Consider the following 11,282-nt stretch of genomic DNA (forward strand, 5'->3'; position numbering starts at 1 on the left):
CTCTCACACACACACACACACACACACACACACACACACACGGGCTCCCTGTATAGCCCCAGGGTGAACTCAAGCTCACATTCATCTTCCTGCCTCAGCCTCCTGCTAAAATTATAGGTACAAGCATTCTGCCCAGCTCAAAACAACATTTCTAGTTGCAAAGGGACTATGTCCATTTAGATAGGCAAACGCTTATAACAGCATTATTCCTTATTTGTACTTGTCTCAATTTCTCTCTCATATGGGCTCCTTATTTGAAATACAATATCTGATGGGGGTTTCGGGTGCGCTGCTCCTGCTCCTGTCATCCTCCTTGGACTTGGTCTAAGCTGTAATCGAATGCAGAAGATCAAATGCATGAAGCTATCCAACCATCAGAGCCAAGGGAGGGGCACTTGTCTGAAGCACAAACTTTAAGAACAGCGCCTGTTTTCATAGTTCTTCTCACCAGGTGAAACTCCCTCCTAGAGGGACAGGCAAACTACTTAGACTAAGAAAACAAAGGGTACTAACAATGCCTAGGAAATTCCTAAAATCTGCAAGATTTTTAGACTCCCCCCACCCCACAAGGTTGTAAGGTAGTAACTAACTCTAGAGAAAGAAGAGACTGTCCAAACTGCTGAGCTGCCTGCAAATAATCCTGTGAGCTCCAAAGAATACAGCTTTCACAAGTTGTCACCCAGGCTAGGGTTGGCTTTTTTTTTTTTTTTTTTTTTTTGGTAATGCAGCTGCCATCTTTCATCTTCTTCTTACTTCTGGAAATAATCTCTCATTCATGCTCCTGTAAGTAAGACCAATAAGCTCATTGGTTCACCAACCTAGATTTGGATAGAATAATTTCTTCTGTCTATGCCCTGAGTAACTAAGAGAAACAATACTTTAATACAGTATATTTAGAAATAAAACAAATTAGTGCCAAAAATCTATAGTGGAGAAAACTGCCAAAATTGTAAGTGGAAACAGGATCACATGATGCCATATTGAAGCATCAGGCAGAATATTCTTTTCTCCTGTCTGAAAAGTCAAGGGGGCAGTCAGATGAGGGAGGAGCTTGCTTTTCCCAGGTACACAGGCTCAAGGCTCAGAAGTCCTAACATGCACTTTCAGTCTCTGCCATGTCTCACAGGAGGTGTCCTGAGCTTGCCAGCCCCTCCCACCAGGCCTAGGCTCTGTTTTTCTAGCCAGCATAATGTGAGTGACGTGGAGATGGTTGGGGGAGCAACATAGGTGAGCAGACCCACAAGAACACTTTTTTTCTGGGATGTGGTTCCCTATTGCCCCTCTCCACTACCCCCAATAATGGCTGAACAAAGGAGCGGGAAGAGTACCTAGGACTGAGCTGTCTGGGTCTCCTGGAATAAAGAGGATGGGGGCATTCCTTGGGCACTGGGTCTGAATCGGGGTAACTAGGCTCCAGGTTGGCTTATTATTTAGGAAGCTGTTCTCTAAAGGGCACAGAAGAATGCCAGCATCTTCTTGCTATGATAATGCCATGGCAAATCAGCAAGCACAAGCTTCTGAAAGAAGGGTCCATGTGTAGAAGTTATCTGTAAGTTCCTCCTTTTCTCTGGAATAGTCTATCCTCAATGCTTTTGAAATAAATATGTCTTCTTTAGGATTCCTGTGCTACCTTGTATATGACAATTAGGCCTTAGCAGATAGCATCCCACTTAGTATTGATACCTCTTGGCTTCACTGGCTTTGGGGTTCTTATTGACTCTTTTAGTAAGTCCCTCAGGCATTAATGCACAGTTCATATTTTAGCATGGACACACATCTTGCTGAAGACTGGGGAGTACCACATGAACACAGTACTGGGTCTGCCCTTTAGAATGTGGAAGGTCACTCTGCAACATTTGGCTGGGGAGAGACAAATCCAAATAGCTCTAGAGAGCTCTCTAGGTTATGTCGAGTTGACAATTAAAGCTAATGAGAACTCTGAACGAAATACCAAAATTTTAAATTAAAAAAAAAAAAGGTTTTATTTACATATGGAACACACAGTTCCATACTGAAACTTGAAGCCAAAGGGGTGAAATGTACCTCTAAATAATGCTTTTATTTATTTTTGAATGATCAATTTCCTCTCCCTAAAAGGCCTAGAAGGACTTTCTTGGCAGTGGGGCAGGCAGTAACTGATGTCAAGCTTCAGAGGGTCCTCTAAGGAGAAGTCCTAGAGGTCTTTTAGGGGCCATGAGCATTTTCTGACACTTATCATATCTTACTCTTTCCAACCCACAGGCACCTCTCAGTGGAAGAAGAAAGCTGGGAGCTAGGGTTAGCTTGGGGGAATGGTGTCAGGTGCACTGGACTCTAGTTTTAGCTCCTAGCCCTCAATTTGTATTTCCACCAAACAGTGCTGGAGCTGTGTGCCACTGGTCCCTGAACCGAAGTTCAATGAAGGTTGTGCATCAGTTGCAATCTTGTCTCAGAACTGAGGGATTTTGGCACCCTCCTGATGGTAATGAGGCAGCCCGTGTGTGTGTGTGTGTGTGTGTGTGTGTGTGTGTGTGTGTGTGTGCGCGCGCGTGTGCACAAGGCCAGGAAATGAACAGAAGCTGTACACCGTCAAGAGAACACCCTGGGCTAAAAGGCTGCTGGGTGAATAGTACAGAATAGGTCCTGCTCAGCAGAGCCCAAGTAAGTCCAGGCGTGTATGTATGCTTTATGGCTGATAGCAGAGAATGATAACGGTCCGGGGGGGGGGGGTGTAAGGATTAAGGGCTGCCACTGATGGTAAAAAAGCAGCCAGGTGGATGGGCCATGCAAAACTGTGGTGTGGATTTAGTTGTTCTCGTGGGACACAGCCAGTTAATGGCTAAAGAGAAGCACGGAAGGGCCATAAGGGGATTATAGGCAGAGTTCATCGTGCAGCTACTCAAACTGAATCCTGGAACTTGGCTGTCTTGCCCTCCCTTTGGCAGAGATTTAAGGATTTCTGAATTCACTGAACAAATGGGTTATTTTGTTTTATGTCTGCGGCAAGCCTCTTGTTTTCTTGCAGCCCAAGGATATAACTTTCTTGGCCAGGCACCTGGTTCGGGTGGCGATGAGTGGTCTTGCCAGTTGGATACATCTTAGGTGTTCCCTATAGGCTGTTTCCAATGTGGTGGATTGAGAGTGTGTCCAAGAATGACTCGTAATCCCATAGCCTGCCAACACTGTATCACTGAAATGGTGCCTCTTATTAGATGGGGGGGGGGGGAGGAATGCAATATTTCCATGCAAAGTGGGACTCAGGCCAGGATGCTGAACATTGGTACCCACCTGTTCAAAAGTCCTGCAGAGTTAGGGTGCACCAGCGTCTGGAATCTTAATGTGTCCTGCCGCGACCTAAACAGGTAGGTGGCCATAGTTAATCTTCCAGTGAGCAAGGGCCTGTGTCGTGAGAGTGGCTAAGTTAAAACGGTGTCATCACTAACACTTGCTATGCAAACTTGAATGGCTAGTGCTTTGCTTTTATTTTCCTGTTCCATACTCTGCAGGAAAAAGAAAAAAAAAAGTAGTCTTTGCCTTTCTCTGTGTCCTAAAAAGCTCTGAGTCCTTTGCTGGCTTCCCTTATTTGGCACGCTTGGACCCAGCCAATGGGACATGCTGGGGAGCCTGGGGAAGGAGAGAGAAACCATAACATTTACTCTCCATCTGTGGGGGCTAGCTGTGTTTTCTGTTGAAAACATCTCCTGTCGATGCCTTTCCCCATCTTTAGCTCCCAACCTCTGAGTCAGACAGATCAGAGGGGCTATCGTTCCTTGTTAAAGCACCTGTTAAATTTCCTCACAGACATCCAGGCTAATTCTTTACTGGGTTTTCAGGTATTTGTTCCACCTGATACAATACAGCTGCCTAGCACTCCTGTCACAGAGCATTTTATTTTAATAAGAATTATGGTTTGGAGACTCTGTTTCTCGGGGTTTCGGCAGTGAGAATTTTAATCTTTTGAGAAAGCAATTTTGAGAATTCTAGACTTGTGGGTTTGGATCTTCCTGAGTTTCATCCCTGAGGATTATAGCACTTGCGGCTGCATGTCTGGGGATTATGACTGGGCACCAGAGTAACAGCTACTACGCTAGGGTATGGAAACAGATAGGAAAAGAGAATGCTGTGGGACCTCAGTTCTGTGAGGAGGGGCCACCAGCAAACTGATGGTAGATAACACAGGGCTTCATCTGGCATCTGAGGTGCAGCCCCTAAACTTTGTGCTGTGACCGCTGTGCCTGGATATCACAGCAGGTAACTCACAGCAGCTGCTCAGAGCTCTGCATGGAGGACTGCCATATATTAAGGTGCACATGCAAACACCTGTAATTCCTACTATGTGGCATTTAACTTTTAATAAATAGCTCTAGCAGAAGAATTTTTTAAAAGAAATCAGTCAAAGAAAGTGGCATTTAAGGTGTCCTAACGGAGTCCATAAAGGATGCAGACAGTTATCCTAGAGCACGTCCTCTATCATTGGATTACTATTGAGCCCCAGGAAGCTTACACTAGAGGCCCCTCCAGGTCAGCACCTGAATCTTTTACTTAGGACATCACAGCTGGTCTCTTAGGTCCTGAAATCACAACGGGGCTAGGATTCATGAAATCTCACACCTTGGAAAGGCAGGCATGGGGTGCACGCCTGCAATCCCAGCACTCTGAAGGCAGAAGCAGGAGGACAGCTACAAGTTCCAGGCCAGTCAGGGATTCAGAAGACCCTGTTCATTTTTTTTTTTTCTAAAACCCTTTTTAAGGCCTGGAAAACAGCTGTTCTGTGAGTATGTTGTCAACATGTAAGAGAAATTCAGCTTAAAAGCATCATGGTGTTGTAAGACCCTGGTGACCCACCAGCCAAAAATAAAGACACCAAGAGACTCTCAACCAGCTCATCTAAGTTAACCCCTCTCCCGCCATGAGGCTAGCCATACCTTCCAGGCCCATAGTCATATCTGTCTTCTCTCATATCTCCTGGTGAAAAAAACCTCCTCCTCCTCCTCCTCCTCCTCCCCAGAGTCCCTTTGTCCCTACTAGGAAGTCCCGCCTTCTACTTCCTGCCCATCTATTATTGTCCATCAGATTTTTACTAAAGCCAATCAGAGTGCCCCAGGTAGGTGAGGAAGGACAGTGACACCTTCACACGGTGTACCCAACATCATGGGCATAACGTTTTCAGTATTCTGGGTTCCCACCACTGAGCAGATTACGTAGAAGTGGGACAAGATAAAGAAACAAGGTAATTGCTATGTTCTTCACTTTGACATCACTGGAAGAATGGAGAGTCCTCATGTCTGGGACATCCCAGTGAATGTGGACACTGAATTTGCTTTGGGTGGCTCCCAGAGTGTGCTATTCCTCATTCTGTCACTACTAGAAGTTTGGGGAAAAGAAGAAGTCATCACTGAGTATGACATGTTCAGTGTATCCTTTAGGAACATCAAGGCTTCTCTTTTACTGCACTGTTGGAGCACAGTCCACAAATAAAGCAGTGTGAGAATTCTAAGTGCTTGTGAGGAACTCCAAGAAAGCAAGAGTCTTGTGGCCTCAGTTTCTTCAAAACAGAGAACTGTTCTTGGAATGTGTTTTCTCCTGGGTACAGTGGATAGGAGTGAGTTTACTGGAGCTGTAGTTACTCATATGGCTCTATGAAAAAAAACATGTTTTTGCCACGTGGGTCCTTGTGACTGTACACTTTACTCAGGTGACTCTTCTTAACCCTGAGTGTAAATTGTGTGAGGCTCTGGATAAAGCTGGCTATCACATGAGGCTTTACTCTGCCTCCTGGTTAGCCAGCTAAAGCAGTAAACACTGCACCTTGGCTCACTCTCTTTCTCTACACTTCTCTTGCTTTTATTCGTGCTGTCAGAATAGCTTTCAAGTTACTTTCCCTCAATTATAGGCTTATATTTTTATATTTTAAAAACCATGTACATGCTTACCATATAATCCTGTCTAATACAATGTTTTAAATTATGTTCTTTGCTTAAAACAAAACAAAACAAAACAAAATTGGTACCATAGTGATAGACGTCCTAAATCCAGGACATCCAGATCATTTCTGCATAGTGAGACTTTAATCTCAAAAAAAAAAAATTCTGGTATGATGTTTTGTTAATCATACATTATCAATTTTTAATTTGGCAATTTAGGTCTTCTAGAAACTTCCAAACATTAAAAATAAAACATACTAAGTACATTAGCAATCCATGGGCATGTCTAAAGCAAACAGGGCCATCACCATGGCTCAGCAGGCAGATCACTTGCTGCACAAGCATGGCTACTTGAGATGGATTCCCGGAACCCATGCAAATGTGGAAGGAGAAAGCAACCCACAAAGGCGTCCTCTGCCTCCCACACGCCTGCCATGGCATATGGCCACTCCATCCACATATCTTGTACACACGCACACAAAAGAAAATTTGTTATTGTTGTTGTGTTTGTCATTCTGGAGGCAGGGTCTCACTATGCAGCCCTGGAAGACATGGAACTCACTATGTAGACCAGGCTGGTCTCATAGGCCACCCAAATGTTGGAAAGTGTCTCCCTCAAATCCTATCATATCTTAGTTGTACATTTACTTCAAATAAACAGAATTTAGGAAAGGTATAAATGCCTTTTTATTTTTTTTAAAGGAGTGCCTATATTTATACTGTTGTGGCCATTTTCTTTTTTCTTAACAAATGTAGACACCTCCTTCTTAGGAAATAGTCTCCTATATCTTAAGAGTGATTTCATGGTTATTCCTTAATATTTAAATTAATCATATTTAGCTGGGTGCACACCTTTAATCCCAGCACTTGGGAGGCAGAAGCAGATGGATCGCTGTAAGTTCAAGGCAAGCCTGGTCTACAAAGCAAGTCCAGGACAGTAGGCTTATTACACAGAAAAGCCCTGTCTCAAAAAAAAAAAAGTAAATAAAATAATTTTTTCAAAGTTTTGTTTTGTTTTCTTTTTGGTTTTTTTGAGACAGGGTTTCTCTGTGTAGCCTTGGCTGTCCTGACTTTGTAGACCAGACTGGCTTTGAACTCACAGCTATATGCCTGCCTCTGCCTCCCAAGTGCTGGGATAAAGGCATGCACCACCACACCCGGCCCAAAGTTTTATAATAAGCAACATTGTGATAAATGCTTATATACATTTGCTTTCTGGATTGTTTGAATTATGTTCAATTTGTACGATTTAGATGTAGAGTTACTGAGTCAAAAGTTGCAAACCTCTAAGGCTCAAGACTGTCAAGAAAAAGGAGTCAGGAAGATTATAAGATTCAGAAATTGAGGCCGGGCATGGTGGTGCACGCCTTTAATCCATGCACTCAGGAGGCAGAGGCAGGTGGATCTTTGCGAGTTCGAGGCCAGCCTAGTCTACAAAGTGAGCCCAGGACAGCTAAGGCTACAGAGAGAAACCCTGTCTCGGAAAAAAAATCTAGAAACTGAGGAAGATAGAAATAAAATGTGTCCTCTTGATGTGGCAGGATTCCTGCGCTCAGGAACCCTGCAGCTGTGATTACCCACACAAAACCTGTACAAGATGGAGGCACTCAGCCTTCCAGCTGCAAGGTAGGAGGGGCTCAGACACTCCCAACACCAGCTACAGAGGACAGCTGAGGTTTTCTTGGGGGAGGGAATCCAGTTTTCTTTAAGGAGATGGCCCAGGATGACTATACTTCATTGGATAACCCCATCCACAAATTGGATTTGTTAGGTGTTAAATAAACAAATGCATTTACTTACTTACTCATTATTTATTTATTTATTTACTTAGTTATTTGAGACAGGGCCTCTCTATGTAGGTCTGGCTGTCCTGGAACTCACTATGTAAACCAAGCTAGCTCAAACTCAGAGATGCATCAGCCTACCTCTGCATCTCTCGTACTGAGATTAAAGGCCTGCGCCACCAAGCTCAACTGGTGGATGATTCTCAAAAGGCAGTGTTGGCCATGATGGTACATGACTTTAATCCCCAGCACCTGGGAGACAGAGGCATATGGAGCTCTGTGACCGTGAAGCCAGACTGTCTACCTTCCAGGACAAAGAGAGCTACATAGTGAGACAAACAAAAATTTAGGAGTAGGTGGAAACGGGGTGGTGAGATATATCTGAGGGGAGTTAGGGGAAGAAGTGGGTGGGGCAGTTGAATATCTTAAAATAATCTGTATGTATGTATGAAATAAAAATTAATTTTAAACATTTCAATTTATATTATGTGGGACCACATCCCAAAATCAAAAGGGCGGTGGAGGTAAGCTTTTGGTTAGCCTGGCATCATGCATAAGGTCCTGCGTTCAGTCACCAGTTAAAAAAATCCTCCACAAAAGGCTTGGGTTATAACTTCCTCAGACAGTGCAGTCATTAGTGCAATTAACTTGGCAGGCTATAGAATCACCTAGAAGGCTAGCCTCTGGGCACACCTGGGGAGGGTTGTTTAAATTAGGTTTAGTTCTGGGCATGCTTATGAGGGATTATCTTGATGAGGTTAATTGATGTGAAAAGACCCATCTTGACTGTGGGAAGGGTCTTTCTCTGTGGAGGTGAGCCTGGACTACATGAGGAGAAAGCCAGTTAATCACAAGCACTCTTTATTTTATTTATGCTTCCTGGTTGCTGATATGATGTGATGAGAAAGAGACAGGGAGGAAGGGAGGGAGGGAGGGAGGAAGGGGAAGAGAGAGAGAGAGATGCTGAGTCCAAGACAGGTTGTGTCCAGCAACAACTGAGATCAGAAGACCTTCTCTCAGAGTGGATGGTACCTTCCACTGACTGGTCCAGATATAAGGAGACTCAGGGGAAAAGCAGTGATGCTTGCCAGCCCATCTTTGCTCGTTTTTTAGTAAGTACATCAACAGAAGCTGCACACCCAGAGCCATGATGCCTGTCACTGCCAACACCAGTGAGCAAAGACTCATTGTCTTTAAACTGTGCTTCATTCAAAGATCTAGCAACCTAAGAAGACAGAGAACTCAGATCCTAGAGATCCAGCCAGGGAGATGGTGTTACACAGGACTATTTTCCAAGCCCAGCTGCCACCGGTTTCAGGAGTTCAGCAGGCCTGCTTGCAAAAGATCGTCACAGCTGGGCTTGCTGACTATTGACTTTTCCTCAGAAAAGAAGGGGATGAAAGGATCAGGGAACCTTTGCCTGAGGATTTAGCCACTTCTCCCAAGCAGATATAGACAATTCTGCCCTAATTGTACTTGGCTTTGGGGGTCTCAGGGAAGGGCTAGAGGAGGGGGCTCCATCTATGTAGCCACAGGGAAGCCATTGTACCTGCTAGGTGCAAACTGTCCAGGGTGACGGTTTTAAGGTCAGCTATGTTCCTGCCCATAATCCCATATCCATCCCTCTGTAAGCAAGCCTAATAAACTCAAAGTTCCCCAGAGTGAACTTTGGTTTGTCATTGTGATCTTATCTGGGCTGGACATTGCCCAACTCTCCCCAAAGGGCAGAAATTCTCCAATAGATGACCAGGTAGGTTTTTTCCACCAAGCCTGTTCACCTGAGTTTGATTCCTGGAATTCACAGGAAGAGTTGTCTCGGACAAGTTCTCTTCTTATCTCTACATGTATGCTGCGGAGGGAAAATATGAACTCATGGTCATAGTAAAACCAAATGAGAAAAACAAGGCCAGTGAACTTATTGAATACATCAAAGAAGGATGCAATGCCGTTGCCAAACTCCATGAGGAGGAGGAGACCTAACACTGCAGTTCAAAGGTTACAACTGCCCTGTCATCTGACCCACTGGCTTGTGCATCTAAGGAAGGACAAACAGAAACTCTCAGCTGTCCCTAGGGCTTGGCTCAGTCACAGCTGTGGATACAGTACACGTGAATCCCCAGCTGTACACCTGTTCGTCCAGCTGGAGACTTCCTGTACCTGACCCTCCTTTGTCATGCAGTCCTGTATCTTGATTCTGCAGCCTCCAGGGTCCTAACGTCACATCAATCCTAAGGCCTGGATCAACTTTGCAACTCTGTATGAATTCTGCAGAGATAAGTCCAGTATCCCTCCAGTGGGGTCCAATAATGAACCCCAATGTTAACTGCCCCCGGGGCCTTGCAGAGAGGAATCATTGGTGCTCTGATACTGTCCCTCTGTTCTCTCTGACCATTTTTTCCAGGTCCCCCCCCCCCCCCCCGTGCCAATTACTGTGCTTCTGAGTTCTCAGAAACACTTAGGAGATGGGTCTCCTCTCCTCTGGACCTCTGTCTTTCCATCTTCCCTTCACCTACCCAGTCCCAACACTTCTCAAGCTGGAATCTTCCAGTGGGACAGAGCTGTACACTTGAGTTTCCTTGGGTTACCAAGTGTTGAGGGACCAGAGAATGCATCAGGCCAGCCTCCTTCAAGATGCTCAGCCTGATCTCCCTGCTGTAAGGATGGCAACTCCAAACTCATCCCCATAGACCACCCCCTCCCTTGGGGGTACTTCATGGATGTGCCACTCCCCCAGCTTTGATTTCTTGTGGATTTTACACAGAATTCATCCTTACTTGGTTCTTCTGAGGCCTAAGAAACAAACTATCTACCCTCCTAGGTGTCTTCTGCTTTAGAGGCAATAGGACCTGGGAGAACGGAGCCGATAAATGAAGCAGAAGTCACACACAATAGCCAACTTTATTCAGAGTGATTTATACTTTTATACTTTGAGAGTTAAGTAGTCCCATGAGTAAAGTGTGCAATCACAAGGACAGATTGTATATGGTGGGTGAGCGGCACGCGGCAGACCACCTGCACGTGGCAGGCAAGCTACCCGTGGAAGCTGCATGTGTCAAAAACATGTTTTTCCATAAAGGCAAATAAATAACCATAGCCAGTTGTAAAGAATAATCTAAAATAAACTCACTCCTGTCCACTACACCTAGGAGGGGCACAAAAACACATTCCAAGAACAATTTCATGGCTTTGAAGAAACTGAGGTCACAAGGCTCTTGTTTTCTTGGAGTGTTCTCACAATCACTGAGAATTCTCACATGACTTTATTCTTGGACTGTGTTCTGACACCTTTATCTGTCTTTATGGACATCCAACTTGACAGTCAACTCTGAGACTTGTAGTTTTAAAAAGCTGTTTGGGACTGTGCTCATTGCTTTTCTTGTTACCGTGTCCCTATACTTGACAAGAAGAGACCCAAGAAATGAAGGGTTTGGCGAGGCTTACATTTCAAGGAGAGACAGTCTGTTATAGCCTGTATTCTAGTGAACCTTTCTCTTGCTGTGCTGTACACCATGACCAAAAGCATATGGGGGGGGGGGGAAGGGCTTAATTTGGCTTCCGTGCTATAGCCAATCACTGAGGGGAGCTGAGGCAGGAG

This window comes from Acomys minous (genome assembly GCF_964271855.1).
Source record: "Acomys minous genome assembly, chromosome: 3".
Taxonomy (NCBI): Eukaryota; Metazoa; Chordata; class Mammalia; order Rodentia; family Muridae; genus Acomys; species Acomys minous.